The sequence below is a fragment of the Lissotriton helveticus genome, chromosome 5_1 (genome assembly GCF_964261635.1).
Source record: "Lissotriton helveticus chromosome 5_1, aLisHel1.1, whole genome shotgun sequence".
NCBI lineage: Eukaryota > Metazoa > Chordata > Amphibia > Caudata > Salamandridae > Lissotriton > Lissotriton helveticus.
The window spans coordinates 1,353,256,079-1,353,275,723 of NC_136065.1; the positions used below are offsets into that span (position 1 = coordinate 1,353,256,079).

The window sequence follows — 19,645 nt, forward strand, 5'->3', positions numbered from 1 at the left end:
CTACTGCGCGCAATATGCTTTTACAATACCAAAGCTTCCATCCTCGTAGCCAGAAAGATGGCATACCCTTCAGCCAGTTTTTGAGGCTGAGGCGCAATTGCACCAGTATGCATAACTTTGAGATCCATGCAGGAGAACTTCAAAATAAGTTGCTCAGACGAGGCTACCCTCTAAGACTTCTCAAAGAGTCTTACAAATGGGTTAAATACTACAATAGAAATGCCCTGTTGGAGAATAAAAAAGAGAACAATAATCCCAAACTTGTCTACGTCACACGCCATTCTAATATCAATAACCAACTACGACAGATTGTTTGTTCACAGTGGCATATTTTGAACTCAGGTTTCCCTGGAACAGCTTTAACTAGACCAGTGTTTGCGTTCCGTAGGAACAGGAACCTTCGAAATCATTTGGTTCATTCTAAATTTAAGAACACTATTCTACCACATCAGAAATCTATCACAGGAGAGAATCCTGTTCTTGGTACTCATAGGTGTGGAAATTGTCATGCCTGTGGATCGGCGATAGTGTCAGATGTCCTAATATAGGGCAAGAGAAAATTCTCCATGAAAGAAATGACGAACTGTAGATCAGCTAATGTGATTTACCTGATTTTGTGTCCTTGCCCGGCTGGGTATGTAAGTAAAACTAGTCGGGAGTTTAGAACTCGTCTCAGCGAGCATAAATCATCTATTAGGAACAACAAAAGGGGAGCACCCCTGGTGTCACATTGGCATGAGAAACAACATTCTATTAATGATCTCCAATAGAGAATCCTTGAGAAAGTCCATAATCCGCAGGACAACAACATCAATGGCCTACAAGCCAAAAGAGAAGTCTTTTGGATCTTCACTTTGCAGACGGCGGTCACAGGGCTTAATGAATCTATACCCTGGCATAATGCGATACTGTAAACTGTAATTTTTGAGGTTCTATTGATGGCTGTCAACTGACCTGCTGTACCTGTATCTTGGTCTCATTGCCCCTTGGTTACATTTATTGTATGGACCGGTGTTTATAGCCTTTTCTTCTATTTTAACTCCTTCCCTCTTATTCCAGGGACAATGAATTTTCATTTATATTTTTCTACCTCTGTTTTGAGGTTTACCATCACCGGCTGCCATATCCCATTCCAACATGGCCGGGTCAGTTCTGCTGATTTATCAGTTTTCTATCCCGATCGGGCACATGTAGCATTTGACTTTTTGCTCCTTTGACCCTGTTTTGTGTAGTTTTGGCCCCGTTCTCCTTTTTTATCTTGTGCCTACTTTCCCTACGTTCATTCATTCTGTGCCTTGGTTGTTTGTTTTATCCCTTTAACACACTCGGGCATTATTGTTGCCCTTTCCATCATGGCCGCTTTACTTGTGTTCCGTTTTCTAGTCCTACCTCTGTTGTCTTCCCGGCACAGCCGATGCCGATTGACCAGCCCTGCGTTTCGTATTTAGAGGGGCGCCACTCCAGTCTCAGCCACCTCACGACAGCGGTAGATCGAGAGACGGGTCTCTGTGTACTACTATCAGGTTAGTTTGCCCACCGGGGTTCGTGTGTGTGGGGGGTGTCTGCCTGGGGGAGCTAGCGCATTTCAGAGTCTATACGCTTGGCTAGCGTTTGATCCCTTGTTTCCCTTATTTGCAGCCTTCATATCTGACGGCTACTAACTCCTGTGCGACCCACTGCCTAGGATCATGTGAATTCATGGCGGAAGCACGTGTAGTGTGCCCTAAACCTCCACCAGGCCCCTAGGATTATCGGTAGAGCTTTGGTATTCCTCATAGGTAGGTACCTTCTTAATATTCGTAATATCCTTTCCTTGTCCGCTTCCCCTGTATTTTCTGATTAGGATTTAGGTTGTTCCACTCCTAGTTATTTAACCTTTCTAGGAACCATTTCACGTTTTCCCTTCTGTCTTTGTTTTAGCTTGCACGATTTAACTTTTGCTGATCATCATCTTGGAGATCAACAGCACCCGTTTTGCACATTAAATATATTAAAATCGTCTCTTTTTTTGAAAGTAAGTAGACCCTTGATCATTATAAAGGGCTAATGTAATGTGGCAAGGGGGTTTCGGGTTTTATCTTTTCCCCTGAGAGCTTGTATATTTACTAATGATTGACTGTTTGTATCAGATATGATCTCTGGACTCCGTATAGCGATATGCTACCTCTGAACTGCCGTGATATACCTATAGAATTTGGGTAGGCTATTGGAATAGTATATGTCAGAATTGGGTGGAGGTTTGGCTTCTACTCTGCTGCCGTTCCTTTTGGTTGTTATTTGGGGTTTAAGGTCTCTATGATATTCATATCTAATCCTTCCATTCCCTTGGCGTGCTTTAACTTTCTTTATATGCACCCATTCTTCTCTTATTTTCTATGCACTTGTCGGTCTAAGTACCTTGTCTTGTACTTGGTGGGGGTTTCTCCAGCAGCGTTGTGTTATGATCATAAAAATAACTGCTTAATGTTTCCTTTCATTGTCCCCACAGACACTGTATTTTATATTGCTTCTCATCGTCATCAAGATATAGCCCTTGAAAAGTTGTTCTAAAAGAATTATGTTTTGAAAAATTTCAAGTTATCCTGAACTTGGAAGAATTTATTTATATATTTTGCCCTTCCTTGCGCCCTGACGAAGGAACTGTGGATAAATTGTCCTTTCCGAAACGCGCGTCGGCGCCTTGTTTTGTTTGTACCTTTTTCTTTAGATTTCTGGTCCTGTAATTATTATATTGTTTTTTGTCTTGCAGCGTACAACGTTGTGAATGGCTAAGAGGATGTTTGAATGTGCGAGCTTGATTGGGGGCTATATGCTGTGTTCATTTCATTAATTTGCATTGTATATATATATATATATATATATATATATATATATATATATATATATAATGTTTTTTATGAATATGTGTTCTCCGATGGATTCGAAATAATGAAATGTCATGTTTTTCTTATAATTCCTTCTGCGTGGGACAATGATGTTATATAAAAATTGATGGATATATTACCTATTGTTATATAATGTTCTAGGAGAGGTTTTTCTGTGTTTTTTGGATTCCTCCAAACAGCACACAACCTTTTCCTGTTGAAACTGGAGAGCCAGGAAATGTTTTAAAAGTACGAATGAGTCTTCTCTGTCTAGGCCTATGAACTTGGTATAACCTACCCCTCAAGTAAGATTCTGCCACTCAGTAGAATGCGTAAGGAATGAAAAAAACTCCAGTGGTGGTTGCTTGCTGTTTACTACTATAGGACCTGGATACCCCCAGTCTGGCCCCTGCCCCTCCTTAATCCAAACGAGGCCCCAACAGAACAAACGGATTGGTGGGAGAGTGATGTTTATTACAAGCAAGTTAAAGATAGCAAAGCAGCAACATATCGTGAAGACTCATGCACTTGTGAGAAAAACACTTCACAGAATAAGCAGTGTAGTACATTTTCATATCATAACAGTTTAAAAATCCTAACATATAAAGTGCCTAAGATCTAAGTCATTAAACATTCACACACCAGGGGATTCAGCAATCCCATACACCTTTGGACCACACAGGTGTAACCACCTGCATCAGTAATGGGCGGTCCCTGCCTCACTATGCCCTTGTCCGCATCCCAGGGCACTGTCCCCCTAACACCAATCTGCCTGAAGGGCTGCAATTAGGTGACCAGGAGCTACAGCCTACCTCAGGTAAACAGTGCACCCTAACCCCCAAGCTGGTGTGAACATTGTCTGGTTGGCTCAGGATTGCTGGACCCTACCCTTGGTGCTTTTTTGACAAGTCTATATTGGAGGACCCCTATCCTGACTAGGGGTGAACATGGGCTTAGAGTTCCCGCCACAGGGGCAAACAGGGCAATGAGGTCCTTTGCCCTCCCCACCTCAAATCAACAACTGGGTGAATGTCCAAATATCATCTATGAAGAGATCAGTACCCGTGTCTGAGTAGTGCACACCGTCCTTGTGAAACATGTTCTCTCCCCTCAGCATTTTATGAGGGATGTTCCATACTGATGTTCCAGAGTCAGCGTGGGCCTGGGCAAAACTTGGTTATCTCAGAGTTCAGTTGTGTAACAGAGACATTGATTGTCCTGGATATAATACTTACCCCGGTTACAGCGAGGAACCATATGGGACCGGACCGGAAACATTTTGCCCAGGTGCACAGACGGCTTGAGGAATGCTTCCCAAGGGCCCTTCTGGCCAATTTTTACTAGGTCATTACATCCAAGGTGTACCACGATCATGTCCGGGAACTGGAGTCCCTTGCAACTCCTGGTCTCCTCAATCAGCTGCTGTATTGGAGAAATTCCAAGACCTCTTTTTTTCGCACCACCGGAAAGAGACATTTCTAAACGCCCCCGGTTTGGGCTTATGGAGCAGTTGCAAACTGTACACCGCTCACCAGACATAGGAATGGCCACCAACCCACACGACCATAGAAGGCATCCTACTAAAAGAGCAAAACCCTAGTGGTGTCCGGGAATTGTGTCTCTGTTGAAGAGCCAGATCTTGAGTCTCTTTCTGAAGTCTGCCAGCGAGGGGGCCGTACGGAGCTGGAGGGGGAGGTTGTTCAAGGTATTGGCTGTGATGTAGGAGGAAAGGCCGATGCTGCGGGGGTGCCGGACGCAGGGGTGTTTGTGAGAGGTGAGTGAAGAGGAATGTAGGTGTCTATCAGGTTGGTGGATATTCAGTCGATGGTTAAGGTAGGCAGGTCCGTTGTCATAGAGGGCTTTGTAGATGTGCGTGAGGGATCTTTAACTGGCATCTTTTCCGGATGGGGCACCAGTGGATGCCTCTCAGGTTTGTTTGGAGAGGTCTAGAATGAATCTGGCTGCAGCGTTCTTTATGGTCTTGAGCCTTCTGAGGAGCTGGATGGAGATTCAGGCGTAGAGGGCGTTGTTGTAGTCAAAGCGGCTGGTAATGGGGGCCTGAGTGATATATGGTGGAAGATTCTGCGGAGCATGAGAAGTGTGTGGAAGCAGGAGGAGGCAACTTCCATTTGCTTGTTGCATCATGGACAGTTGGCTGTCGAGGATGATGTTGAGGTTACATGTGTGGTTGTTCGGTGTGGGTGTTGGTCCGAGTTCTGGAGGCCACCAGCTGTGGTCCCATGTGGAGGTGTTCTTTCCAAAGATCAGTTTTGTTGGAGTTGAGTTAGACGAAGTTATCTCTCATCCATTTGGATACATTAGAAATGGCGTTATAAAATTTGGTTTTGGGGTTGCTGGGGTCCCGTGAGCGGGAGGATCAGTTAAGCCTTGTCTGTGTAAGAGATTATGTCGAGTCAGTGGGATCTGGCAACATCTTTGAGAGGGTCATGTATATGTTGAACAGGGTGGGGCTGAGGGATAATCCTTGTGGCAGATGGCATATGATGTATTTGGGTGCGGAGGTGAAGGGAGGCAGTTAGATGATCTGTGTGCATCCTGTAAGGAAGGACTCGGTGATCCACTTGATGGCGTCTCACCACTTCGTATGTAGTAGAGTCTGTTGGTGAAGGTTTTGTGGGAGACTGTGCCAAACACAGCTGAGAGGTAGAGGAGGATCAGGGCCACCATTTCTCTATGGTCGAGGAGTGTTCTCACATCTGCAGCAGCAATCAGCGCGGTCGCAGTGCTGTGGTTGACACACAATCCTGATTGAGAGGCATCCAGTAAGTAGTTTTGTTCCAGGCATTCGGTGAGATCAGAGGATCTTTTTAGATCATTGGGGTCAGCTGAGGTTTTCGTTGGCAGGGGTCTGATGTCTATGTGTTTCTATCTGTTAGGGAAGGTTGCTGTGAAGATGGAGGTGTTGAGGATGCTGGGGAGTTGTGTGCTGATTGGGTTCGTTGTGAGGTTGGAGAGGTGGTGGGCAGTGGAGACAAGGTGGCTGAGGTGGTCAGAGTGGTGAACAGTGACCAGGTGGTGAAGTTTTGGCTAGTGTTTGCTGGTTGGTTGAGGTCATCAGGGTTGATGGTAGTTGGTTGGATGTTGAAATTGTTGTAGATATTGGTGATCTTCGTGTGGAAGTAGACTGAGAGGGTGTCGCAGAGTTCTTGGGATGGGTGGATGGTGTTCTCTATGACGGGTGGGTTGGAGAAATTTTTTACTTTTCTGGAGAGTTATTTTTTGTGGTTGGCACAGGAGTAGATGGCTGCTTTCTTGATGTGCTGGTGATAGTTGCTAAAGGCTGCTTTGTGAGTTGCTCTGTCGGCAGGGATCTTAGTGGTACACCTTCATTTCTCTAGTTGGTGGTAGTTGTGTTCGGTGGTCCTGAGTTCTGGTGTGTACCAGCTGGCATGTTTGGAGCTGTTGTTGGTTTTTGTAGGTTTCAGTGGGGCGACTCTGTCAGTGCAGTCGGTGAGCCAGGCGGCGAAGTTCTGTATGGTCTATTGAGGCCTCGGGTTGGGAGGTGGTGAGGGTCTGAGACCACTGAGTTTCAGTGACCTTGCTCCAGCTGCGGTGGGAGGAGATCTGCTGCCTGGTGATGGTGTGCTGGGCGTCGATGATGGTGAAGTGTGCAATTTTGTGGTCAGTCCAGGTGAGTTCTGTGGTGTAGCGAATTTCATTCTGTCACTGAAGGTGAAGATGGGGTTGAGTGTGTGTCCGGCTTTGTGCGTGGGTTTCAGTGACCAGATGGGTGAGGCAAATGTTGTTTAGGTTCTCCAAGAGGGCGATGGAGTTGGCGTAGTTGGGGGTCATCGATGTGGAAGTTGAGGTCACTGAGTAGAATGTAGTGGTGTGAGTCAATTGCTAGGTGGCGATGAGGTTGGGGATGGCATCGCAGAATGTAGCTCAGGATCGAGGTGGTCTGTAGGTGAGAGTGCTTCTTATCATGGTCTTTGCGTCAGTTTGTAGTAGAAAATTGAGGTGTTCCATGAGAGGTGTGTGGTCTTCATTGGGGATGGTGCTTCTGATGGTATCCTTGAAGCTGATGGCGATGCCTCCCGCTTCTTTCTTGGAATGGTCAGAGTATATCATCTTGTAGCCTTTGGAAGTGAGGATGGTGATGTTGGGGTTCGAGGAAGGCTGAGCCACGTTGCAGTGATGATGGCGAAATCCATGGAGAGGGTGGTTAAGGTGTCCCAGGTTTCTGTGGCGAGTTGGAAGAGTGCGTGGGTGTTGAGTAGGATACAATGGAGTGGTTGCAGGGTGTTCATGGCCTTGTGGTCAGAAGTGGTTCAGGATCTTTTGTAGGTTGTGTGGTAGTGGTGGCAGGTGAATGGTCCTTTGGTGGATAGTGGGAAGGAGGAGACACAGCTGTTTTGACATTCGGGGTCCAGGTTCAGGAGTTCCTTGGCTGTGTGGTGGCGGGTGGCAGGAGGGGCCAGGGTCCTGGCACTGGGAGTTGTAGAGCCAGTGGTGTTTTGCCTGGGCACCTGCTGCATGCATGCGCTGCATGGTTGTGCTACAGCCTCCATTAGTGGTACTGGTGGTGGTAAGCAGTACCTTAATCCAGGGGTCAGTTGAAAGAGGGGTGGCCCAGCGCAGCCTCCCCTGGATTCTCACCATTGTAGAGATGGTGCCTGCCCTTGGCCCGAGTTGCATACGCACTACATCCTGCATCAGGACTCCCAGCTAGTCCTGTTTCCGGGGCTGCTGGGAAGTGTAGTCTAGTAGCCCAGTCCGATCATGGCAGACCAGCATAGTTGGTAGGAGGCAGGGGGTCCTCAGGAGTTGTGTCAGGAGACAGGAGGCAGACCACACTACAAAGAATGCAGAAGGCGACTTCCCCTCATGTGCTAATGCACTTTCACTGCAAGTCAGGACGTATATAAACATCACTTGTAAGAGTCAGAAGACCACCGTCTGATTCGCTTAACTTTCTCAGAAGACAGGTCAGCCCCTGTCACAACTATGGCTACACCTATTCTTAAGGAGTGCAAAGAGTAACCATACAGGCTGACCCCCACCATTTTCAGAGAGAAAGACATGACTGTGACAGACTGGTAGAATGATAGGGAGTCCCCGTTGGTATGGATGAACAATGAAGGGGTCGCAACATCAGGTCGAATAGCTAGGTAGGCCACCATGCGGGACACAAGACAAATAGGGGAACGTTTGGCTCTTCTGAGCTAAACTGCAGTCCCTTTCCTGTCCTGATAAGTCTTAGACTACTACCAAAAGGGAGTCACCATTCCTAAGTAGAGAGAGAAAGAAGGAAAGTAAGAGGTACTCTCATTGTGTGGTACACTTATTGTGGGGGGCAGTGGGTCCTCATCTTGATGCCCTCACACATGCCAAAAAAGAGACCCTTCGGGGGACCGATAGGGCATTGCAGTGCCAGCCCGACGAGGAGCAAAAGTCCAATGATGAAGCATGACATCCTTCGGGGTGTGTGAGGGCAGCAAGATGAGGACACACTGCCCACCACAATTAGAGTAGCACACGACAAGAGTACCTCTTACTTCCCTTCTTTCTCTCTCTACTTAGGAACGGTGACTCCCTTTTAGTATAAGTTTAACTTCGGGAGCACGGGTCGACAGACCTTTTGAATACCTCCTAGAGTCCCCCTCTTTTGATAAACAGTGTTAGACTTCCTCAACCAAATCTGTCGATTCTCCTAATTCACCTAAACATCCCCCATTGTAGGCTCCCAGTGTAGTCGGTTTTCGATGACCCTTCCAATTCGCTGATAATAGCGCCATAGAAGGCCACAGTGAAAGCGGCTGCAAACAAGGCAGTTTCGTAAGGAGAGCTCCACATATTCTCCAAGTTACATAGGAAGAGGCCCAGGACATGAGCATTGAAGGGGCGCCTGCCATTCTTCGCACAGCCATCCAGCCGATCCCAACCCAATAACAGTTTCTTAATCAGAAAATAGCCCTTCTTATCCTTTTTCCCCCTTCACTATAGGAAATAACCTAATAGCTGAAGAGGAGCCCTTGCATAAGAGACAGGCCTGCCTTGCTCTCTTAGTGCACCTAGAAAAAGACATATGGCCGCTGCTGTAAGGAAGTCTGTCATGTCATGTCATGCAAAGGACCTATAAGATGCAAAACCTTTTTCCTAAGACAGCTGCATGCACTTCGTTAGTGCGGCAGCCACTAGATCAGGTAGCGGTACAAAAGGGGGTGGTGATGGACGGAGCATCTGAACCAATCAAACACTCACACCCAGTCAAAAGATCTGGGTTTGACCCATCACCGTTCTTTAGCCCACTCTGCCACCCCATTTCAGACATGGCTATATGCAAATCAGTCTGACCCTGTGCCTCATGGGAACAGTCCAGCCCGAACTTCCAAGCCATGCCTTCCCTGGACCGGAAACAAGCTTCCGAGGACCGGTTTCTGGCATTACAGCCGTCTTCAGCCCGGCTTGCTTGAATCCAGTGGCAAAGTGAGCAAGGGACTCACGTCTGAGCATACCCTGCCACACTTATGGTGGCCAAAAGCGGTACAAAAGGGGGTGGTGATGGACGGAGCATCTGAACCAATCAAACACTCACACCCAGTCAAAAGATCTGGGTTTGACCCATCACCGTTCTTTAGCCCACTCTGCCACCCCAGTTCAAACATGGCTATATGCAAATCAGTCTGACCCTGTGCCTCATTGGAACAGTCCAGCCCGAACTGCCAAGCAATGCCTTCCCTGGACTGGAAACAAGCTTCCGAGGGCCGGTTTCTGGCATTACAGCCGTCTTCAGCCCGGCTTGCTTGAATCCAGTGGCAAAGTGAGCAAGGGACTCACGTCTGAGCTTACCCTGCCACACTTATGGCGGCCAAAAGCGGTACAAAAGGGGGTGGTGTTGGACGGAGCATCTGAACCAATCAAACACTCACACCCAGTCAAAAGATCTGGGTTTGACCCATCACCGTTCTTTAGCCCACTCTGCCACCCCAGTTCAGACATGGCTATATGCAAATCAGTCTGACCCTGTGCCTCATGGGAACAGTCCAGCCCGAACTGCCAAGCCATGCCTTCCCTGGACCGGAAACAAGCTTCTGAGGACCGGTTTCTGGCATTACAGCCGTCTTCAGCCCAGCTTGCTTGAATCCAGTGGCAAAGTGAGCAAGGGACTGTTCCCATGAGGCACAGGGTCAGACTGATTTGCATATAGCCATGTCTGAACTGGGGTGACAGAGTGCACTAAAGAACGGTGATGGATTCAACCCAGATCTTCTGACTGGGTGTGAGTGTTTGATTGGTTCGGATGCTCCGTCCATCACCACCCCCTTTTGTACCGCTTTTGGCCGCCATAAGTGTGGCAGGGTATGCTCAGACGTGAGTCCCTTGCTCACTTTGCCACTGGATTCAAGCAAGCCGGGCTGAAGACGGCTGCAATGCCAGAAACCGGTCCTCGGAAGCTTGTTTCCGGTCCAGGGAAGGCATGGCTTGGAAGTTCGGGCTGGACTGTTCCCATGAGGCACAGGGTCAGACTGATTTGCATATAGCCATGTCTGAACTGGGGTGGCAGAGTTGGCTAAAGAACGGTGATGGATTCAACCCAGATCTTCTGACTGGGTGTGAGTGTTTGATTGGTTCGGATGCTCCATCCATCACCACCCCCTTTTGTGCCGCTTTTGGCTGCCATAATTGTGGCAGGGTATGCTCAGATGTGAGTCCCTTGCTCACTTTGCCACTGGATTCAAGCAAGCCGGGCTGAATACGGCTGTAATGCCAGAAACCGGTCCTCGGAAGCTTGTTTCCGGTCCAGGGAAGGCATGGCTTGGCAGTTCGGGCTGGACTGTTCCCATGAGGCACAGGGTCAGACTGATTTGTATATAGCCATGTCTGAACTGGGGTGGCAGAGTGGGCTAAAGAACGGTGATGGATTCAACCCAGATCTTCTGACTGGGTGCGAGTGTTTGATTGGTTCGGATGCTCCGTCCATCACCACCCCCTTTTGTACCGCTTTTGGCCGCCATAAGTGTGGCAGGGTATGCTCAGACGTGAGTCCCTTGCTCACTTTGCCACTGGATCCAAGCAAGCCGGGCTGAAGACGGCTGTAATGCCAGAAACCGATCCTCGAAAGCTTGTTTCTGGTCCAGGGAAGGCATGGCTTGGCAGTTCGGGCTGGACTGTTCCCATGAGGCACAGGGTCAGACTGATTTGCATATAGCCATGTCTGAACTGGGGTGGCCGAGTGGGCTAAAGAACGGTGATGGATTCAACCCAGATCTTCTGACTGGGTGTGAGTGTTTGATTGGTTTGGATGCTCCGTCCATCACCACCCCCTTTTGTACCGCTTTTGACCGCCATAAGTGTGGCAGGGTATGCTCAGACGTGAGTCCCTTGCTCACTTTGCCACTGGATTCAAGCAAGCCGGGCTGAAGACGGCTGTAATGCCAGAAACCAGTCCTCGGAAGCTTGTTTCCTGTCCAGGGAAGGCATGGCTTGGCAGTTTGGGCTGGACTGTTTCCATGAGGCACAGGGTCAGACTGATTTGCATATAGCCATGTCTGAACTGGGGTGGCAGAGTGGGCTAAAGAACGGTGCTGGATTCAACCCAGATCTTCTGACTGGGTGTGAGTGTTTGATTGGTTCGGATGCTCCGTCCATCACCACCCCCTTTTGTACCACTAGATCAGGTAGGGCGGGACTCCAATCTTCCACAGATATGACGGGAACTCTGTCATCTTCTCGACAGCCTGCGGGTAAAAATTCCCACATTCCTATAGCAAGATAAGGCCTTAGCAGCATTATTATGAATACAAGGCGTATGTTTAGCTCAAAACAAAATGTTAGACTTCAAGCACAACAGTACCAAATGTTTTAGCAATCGCAAAACAAATTCGCAAGAATCCCCTTCCTGTTGATGGCTTCAAAAACTGCCATATTGTCAGATCAAAAGACCACACTTATATCCTGTAAATCAACATTGGCCCATATGGTTACTACCACAGCACTTGGAAACAACTTAGAAAAGGATGCATTCCTTGGAACTCCGCTGTCATGGCAGGCCGTGGGCAATTCACCCCTACACCATTTGGTCCCCAGGATGGCATCGAGCTACATGCTGCCCACTACGTCAGTGAACAGGCCAAGTGCCTGCTTAGATATGTGACTGTAGGCCAAATAACATAGGAAACACAAGGATATGATGGACGGAGTGCTGAGACTTGTCAGACACTCACCCCCAGTCACAGATCTGGGTTGCATCCATCATCATTCTTTAGCTCGCTTCTCCACCCCAGTTTGGATCCAGCTTTATGTCGAATAACAGAGCCATTAAATTGCTTCAAGAAACTTCGATATATTGTTAAGTCTTTCTGCACCTTATCTGGGAGTAATGTGTGATGGTGTTTCACTTGAGGCCAGTCATTGCCATTGCAATTGATCTCGAAAAGGCTGGTATCATTGGAATTATCGGCAAGGTAAAATTCAATTGGCCTACCCGCACCTGGAGCAGGTGAAGAGTCACCTCATTCAAGATTAGCACAGGGTCAATTGACTTCTTAAAAACGTGTACTTTTTCAGAGGGAAGGAGAAATTCATCTGTCACAGCATCTATTTCAATATGAAGGAATGTTAGGCATGTGGAGGGACCTACTGTCTTCTCTGGCGCTATAGGCACCCTCAGGTGTTTGAAGAGGACAGTCAGTGCATTCAGCGCCCGAGAGCACACCCAAAAGCCTGGCGGCCCAAAACTAGGAAATCATCCAAGTAATGAATAACCTCCCAGTGACCCGTGTGAGCCATGAGTATCAATGTGGTCGTCAACTGAACTGTTCAAAGTATGTGCATGACACTGCACATCCCATTGGCATTCCCGTGTCAAAATAGTATGGAAATTTGAATCCTAAGAGATGATAGTCCACAGAAAGGCCCAGGAGAAACCTAAGGGCAGATTCCATGTCTGTTTTTGTTAGCAAGGCCCTTGACCGAGCTCATGCAGCATGGACAATGCCTGATCCACTGATGAGTACCTGACTGAGCATAGCTGTAGTTCAATAGGCTCATTAACTGTAGAGCCTTTGGGTGCTGAGAGGTTACAGATCAGCCTAAACTGCCCTGGTTCCTTCTCATGTGCTATGATGAAATAGGAACAGACAAAGTGCTCAAAAGTGGGTGAGGCAAAAGGCACGGCTATCCTACCCAAGATGCCTCCCTTCATTAACTCCTAGATACCACAGCCTGATATAGGCAGGCCAAAACCAAATTGTTACAGTGAGGTGTGGGAGCTACCTTAGGTGCCAGAAACCTAAAACCATTGGAAAAACCCAAATACAACAACTTTGCAGTGTCTTTGTGAGGAGGCATGTTCAACCATGGGAGTAGTTTGGTAATCTGGTCCGATGTTGGCAATTTATAACTAGCTGGAGGGTAAACCGCCATCCTTTCCTTTCTCTTTAGACTTTTGTTACACTTGAAGTCAGAGTGGGAGGGGTGACCACAAAATAAACAAACATGCTTGCATTTGCAAGATCCCTTCGGGCGTGTTCATAACTTTCTAGAAGAAGAGGTTTCTGCACGGCCTTGCTATTTACACTGTCTAACCACACGTTGACCTATGTTTGGTCCCACCCGATATCTGGATCTTTCACATTAGCCCACCTTAAATCATAGTAGTAATCTAGCCACACCGTGCCGCCATACGCATGGTGTGCTTTTAGTATCTTGTTTGAATAGAGTATCATAGAGGTCATGGCCTCCGGTTTCTTCTCAAGCATAGCGGACATGTAAACATTAAAACCAAATGAAATAACCAATTTGTGATCGACTCTTCAACCCTCAGCTTCCTGGCCTTCACTGATGTATCTTTACTCTCTTTATCTTTGTGGTCACAATCCCTTCTCTTTCCTCTTATCAAGGAAAAAGTGTCTACAAAATCCCCTTTCCAGATTTTTTCTTTTACATCAGCTGACACATGAGAAGCTAACTTACCAGGTCTGGACAACAAAATGTATTGACCCTCAATTTCCAAGATAGATGTGAAACTCCCTTGTCCCATGCCTGAGTCAGCCTTTTTACCTGATTCCATGCTTGAGAGAGCTGACTGCACTTCACCGATTTTCTCTTGCTGACAGCAAGCAATTACCACACTGCATGATCCACTGATTGTCTCTACTTGCATTTTAAGATCTATTACAGCGGGCATAATATCATTGGACAGGGCCCATGGGCAGTTGGTGGAGGGGCCGCAGCTACCTTATCCCTGGGGAGAGGATAGCTAACTTGGAAAGCAATTGGGCAACCAAACCTAAAACCTGCGCTGTAGCGTCCTGTGTCTCTGGTAACTGCTCTTGCACTTGGGGGTTGACTGCTCCCAAGGGAGCAGCGTGGTTGGGGGCAGAGAGGTAGCATGGGGCTGGGCAGGTGAACAGGAACTGACCACAGAGTTCATGGGCTGCTTGCTAGGTAAAACTCCAGGGCCCAAGGAAAGGGCTAGGAGGACTTGTCTAATATCCAACAAGGCAACATAGACCCCTTGGAACTCAGATGGAGTCAGGTGGGGGATGTAGCTGCCTGCGAAGGTAAAGGGATAACTGGCTGCTGAATATGGGTGCTTTGTTGGCCATCAAGTACACCAGAGAGTGCTGCAGGGACGTCAGGTACAACCACTGCTGGGGCTGGTACCTCCTGAACCATCGCCCTTGAGGGGGTCTGCGCCTGTTTCATAGCCCTGTGCTTCACTGGTGTGAAAGTAGCCCAGGGGAAATATGGGTCTGCCACTGGCGGTCAGCCACTCTCCTTCCTTCATCCCGTTTGGACTCTGACCAAGAAAAACCCGAACCCTCCTCATTGCCTAAGTTGGCGAGCACCAGTTTAAGCAAATGGGTTAACTTGGGGTCCCCCCTCCTCCCAATCCGGTCTCCCTTGACATCCATTAAAGGCAAAACCTTATAGGAGGAAGTTCGTAGCCAGAAATTAGAGCACAGAAATGACAACTGATTCACCTGAACCCTCAAAGACTACAGTGGGATTGTGAGATTGTAACCACTAGGCGACAAGTGACTCCAAAATGAACTGCCAACATCGCCAACCAAATACACTAGGGGCCAGATGTAGGTAGGGTTTTACCGGTCGGTAACGGCCGAATTCGGCCGTTACCGACCGGTAAAAGGATTTTGAGATGTAGGGGGCAGAATCGGTAAATTTACCATTCGGTAAATTTACTGATCGGTAATTTTACCGATTCTGTAAATATACCGGTCGGTATATTTACCGACCGGTATTTTTACAGATTCGTTAAAATTGATATGTAGGTGGGACTCTTATGAGTCCCACAAGGCCTAAGAAATCGGTATTTTACCATCAAATTCAATTTGATGGTGAAATACCGATTCAGGTGTGCATGCACATGTGTGCATGCACACCTGTGCCATATGACAGGCAGACCTGCCTTTAGGGCAGGTATGCCTGCCATATGGCCCGACCCTTTTTTGGGGGTGCTAGAGGGTGTCAAAGTGACACCCCCTGCACCCTTGTCAAAATCGGTATTTACCGATTCGGTAAATACCGACCGGTAATGCCCCATTCATTCCTATGGGCTTCAAAGCCCATAGGAATGAATGGAGCATTACCGGTCGGTATTTACCGATTCGGTAAATACCGATTTTTACCGAATCGGTAAAATGCACATCTGGATGGACCTACATGTCCACCCTTCATATTTACCGATTCTTAATTACCGAATCGGTAAAATTCGGTAATTAAGAATCGGTAAATATTTTTTACCTACATCTGGGCCTAGGGGCCAGATGTAGGTAGGGTTTTACCGGTCGGTAACGGCCGAATTCGGCCGTTACCGACCGGTAAAAGGAATTTGAGATGTAGGGGGCAGAATCGGTAAATTTACCGTTCGGTAAATTTACCGATCGGTAATTTTACCGAATCTGTAAATATACCGGTCGGTAAATTTACCGACCGGTATATTTACAGAATCTGTAAAATCGATATGTAGGTGGGACTCTTATGAGTCCCACAAGGCCTAAGAAATCGGTATTTTACCATCAAATTCAATTTGATGGTGAAATACCGATTCAGGTGTGCATGCACATGTGTGCATGCACACCTGTGCCATATGACAGGCAGACCTGCCCTTAGGGCAGGTATGCCTGCCATATGGCCCCCGAACCTTTTTTGGGGGTGCTAGAGGGTGTCAAAGTGACACCCCCTGCACCCTTGCCAAAAATCGGTATTTACCGATCGGTAAATACCGACCGGTAATGCCCCATTCATTCCTATGGGCTTCAAAGCCCATAGGAATGAATGGAGCATTACCGGTCGGTATTTACCGAATCGGTAAATACCGACTTTTAAAGAATCGGTAAATCCACATCTGGATTTACCTACATCTCGGTACTTCATATTTACCGACTCTTAAATACCGAATCGGTAAAATTCGGTATTTAAGAGTCGGTAAATATGATTTACCTACATCTGGCCCTAGGTGCACTAAATATCAAGTAAGGCACTACAAATAGGAAATACCCCTGCAATAATCAGGCATAACAGAACCCCAATTCCAATTTTAATACTTACCAAATTGCGCCTTGTCCGTGTGCCTGGCCCCGCGAGGCAGGTAGTCACTTCAAGTGAGGAGCACATTGAAAGCCTGTGTCTGTGCTAGTCTGCCGCGCAGGGGCCAGGAAAGCAGGATCGGGCGGGGCAGGGGAAGGGGCCTTATGACTGCCTCAAATCTAAGTACACGGCGGGGGTGTATCGCCCAGAATCTAAGTAAGTGTATAAGCAGCGTTGGCCACATCAGGAAAGTTACATTCTCTGTGGCCCGTACTGAAGAGATGAAAAGTACTGTGGTGGTAGTCTTGGAGGAGTGTGCAAAGGGGGAGCAGTGCACTCACCACTCCAATGGCACAGCTATAAGGGAAAGGCAGGAGGTGCAGTCACAACCCTGAAGGCACAGCTGAGGGCCCGAGAAGTGGCAAGCTTGATTTGGGCCCACACCAGGAGTAAGGGCACTCCGGGGCAGCGGGCCGACCTCACAGACAGTGAGTGAAGAAGACACCACTGCATTGGAATACCATGACAGTGTCCTGTGCACCTTCGGCACCTCTGCCACTGCGATGCTCCACTTGAAAAGGTGGAGGCCAGGGGCAAGGGACCATATAAAACTATGACCATTGTGGTGGTTGCCGGTGGAAGTGAAGTGCACAGGACACAATTCTATGTCAGGAAACGGAGGCTTCTGATTATGCTTATCTTTCTTTACTGAAGCAAAATAGCAGCCAATAAACTTTAAACTACATAACCCTGAAGGCATAGCCTGCCTTCTCTCCACCAATCAACATACACCCATCTGGGGATATAACACTGGTTCACTTAAGTCTGTCCTCCATCTTTGCTGCTGCCGCAGCGAGATAGGTACATGTTTATTTTCATTCAGTAATGGTTACAACATATGCACATCAGTATTTTAATTACTGGCTGTGGCAGGCACTGCGCTTAGGACTGCGCGCGTCAATTCATTAAATAATTACCAGTGGAGCCGGACGAATGCACTTTGCTTGCTAAAAAAAGTAAGCTGTCCCCTATCACTGCTGACTGACTCATGCATGCGCGACCAGCCAGTTGGAGATCATTAAACTCCGATCGGCTCCTCACACTGTTACACACTAGCAGCTTACTCCTCGGTCCCTGGAACACCAGCAGGCACAAAAAACTATTAAGGGCACTGCCCTAGGAGAGTTTGGGGTGCCTCCCTCCACAGAAAACAATTTGATGCAGGCAGGTGCTTTTATTTAGGTTTTGTGTAATGAAATAGCCCTGCTGACTTGAGGCTTGTGACCGCCTCATAATTGATCACCCCAGGGTTACTCTTCCCCTGGTCTCCTCCATACCTCCCCTGTCACGATGATGTACTTCGCCGTCAGAGGTTGATGATTATATGGAATACGCCAAATGTGAGGAGGTGCCTTATGAGCACCATATGGAGGAGCAACTTGTGGAAGCTTTGGACTCACATATAGAGGATTTGGTGAACAGGACATTGATTAAGGCCTTACAACCCTTTAGCAAACACTTAAGGAAATATGGCAAGCAAGCGCTGGGAGCCCCTTTAAGGGAAACCACAATAAAAATGTGGAGTTGGGTGAGAAGGGCTTAGCCCATGAGAGACCTTCCTTTAGCTCTATAGCAGACGTTTTGTTGCAGTTGGCCTTGACGGTCTTCAAGAGCCATGGGAATGGAAGCTCCTACCCATCACGTACTCTGGGTACCTCTTCCATTTCCACCCCAGGTGAGGTAGAGGAGTCTTCTCCTTCCTCGCATGATACTTCAGACTCAGATAAGGTTCCGGAGAAAATGCGCCTAGTGTCTAAGCGCAAAACAGATTATGTGGGAGCGGAAGGCCCCTCCAATAAAAATCTTCTTTTCAACCCCAAAAACATTATCCATCCATTATCCATCTAAGATCCACAGAATGGGTGCCCTGCGCTGAGGTCGCACATTAAGTTAAGGAGAACATGAGATAGGACTTTGACCGTGAAGTGAGCACCACATTAAAGTCGGAGTGTCCACGGCCTACTCTACTAGGTAAGGTAATGGACAACCCAGAGCTAGACCCTAAAATGGTTACCTTTCTGAACAAAATTACTAAAGAACCAAAAAAGGGTCTGGATAGAGCATGGATGGGATGCCAAGACAAACTCTGAGATGTGTCGGGACTCGGGACCACTCACCAAGATCCTAGACCTAGCAGTCCGGGCTAAGACTCGAATTCCAATCTGGACCCGATGGATATCCTGGAATAGGCACAGGGAGCTTTATACTTTCTAGGGATCGCAAACTGTGCACTGTCCGCGGAGTGCAGGAAATTCTTTTTGATGAGAATTGATCCTCAAATGGCAGACTTGGCCTCTAAGGAAGCGGGCTCCCTAGCCAACGGTCTTTTGTTTGGTGACACTTCGACAAAGATCTGTGGAAACTAGTTTTCACCTTTTCTGCCCTAGATAAGGCCTGGACTTCACTCAAGAAGGTCTTCCATAGTGGCCTTTTTGCCAGCGTCTGGCCTTGGATTCTATCAGGCCTCCAGAGGATACGAGAATAGAGGACGTGGTGAATCCCCCACTCCAATTTCTATCCCACCGCAATAGAGGTGGGAGAGGCAAGCATAACCGAGGTGGTTAATTAGGAGGAAACTACTCCAGTGACACCTCCTATTCAGGTATGGATTGTTCCATCTGGGGAGGTATTGGTGGGAGGAAAGATTGGTTTGTTTACCCCAAATTGTGAGACTTTATTGCAAGGTCATTTTCGCATCGATTCTGGAAGCAGTGATAGATTTGGATGCCAGTCGATGGGGCTGGGATGCCCGTTGTGGGTCTGTGGAGACGGGGGCAGATGGTCCTCAGAGGAACTGCAACTTTATTTCAAATGTCTGAAACTCCTAGAGGGTTCTTTCGATGTTCAGACTCTAACCCCACAAAAAATAAGTTGTGTCCTTCTGTGAATGGACAATGTTTCAGCGGTATGGTACAGCAATCGTTTGGGGGCCACGAGGTCACGTCTACTGGCAGAAATAGCCAAGAACTTTTGGCACTACTGCCTTCAACATCATATCTCAGTGATGGCTGAATACATTCTGGGTAGTTCCAATGTGGTGGCAGATTGGAACTCCCAATTTCTTCGTGATTTCAGCGATTGTAGACTCCATCCCAGAGTGTTTTAAAACCGGAACTTGAAATGGGGGTCCATATACAATAGACCTTTTTGCATCTCAATTGAACACTCAACTACCCCAATTTTAGAGTTGGTGACTGGACCCT

At 47.7% G+C, this 19,645-nt stretch overlaps 1 long non-coding RNA gene across 1 annotated transcript; it reads left to right on the top strand.

The window, feature by feature from the left end:
• The first annotated feature begins 1,419 nt into the window (after positions 1-1,419).
• On the top strand, positions 1,420-2,798 carry LOC144753623 (uncharacterized). Its single transcript, XR_013594434.1, has 5 exons — positions 1,420-1,523; positions 1,639-1,778; positions 1,921-2,014; positions 2,130-2,198; positions 2,489-2,798. It is a non-coding gene; the product is annotated as an uncharacterized LOC144753623 (long non-coding RNA).
• The last annotated feature ends 16,847 nt before the right edge of the window (positions 2,799-19,645 follow it).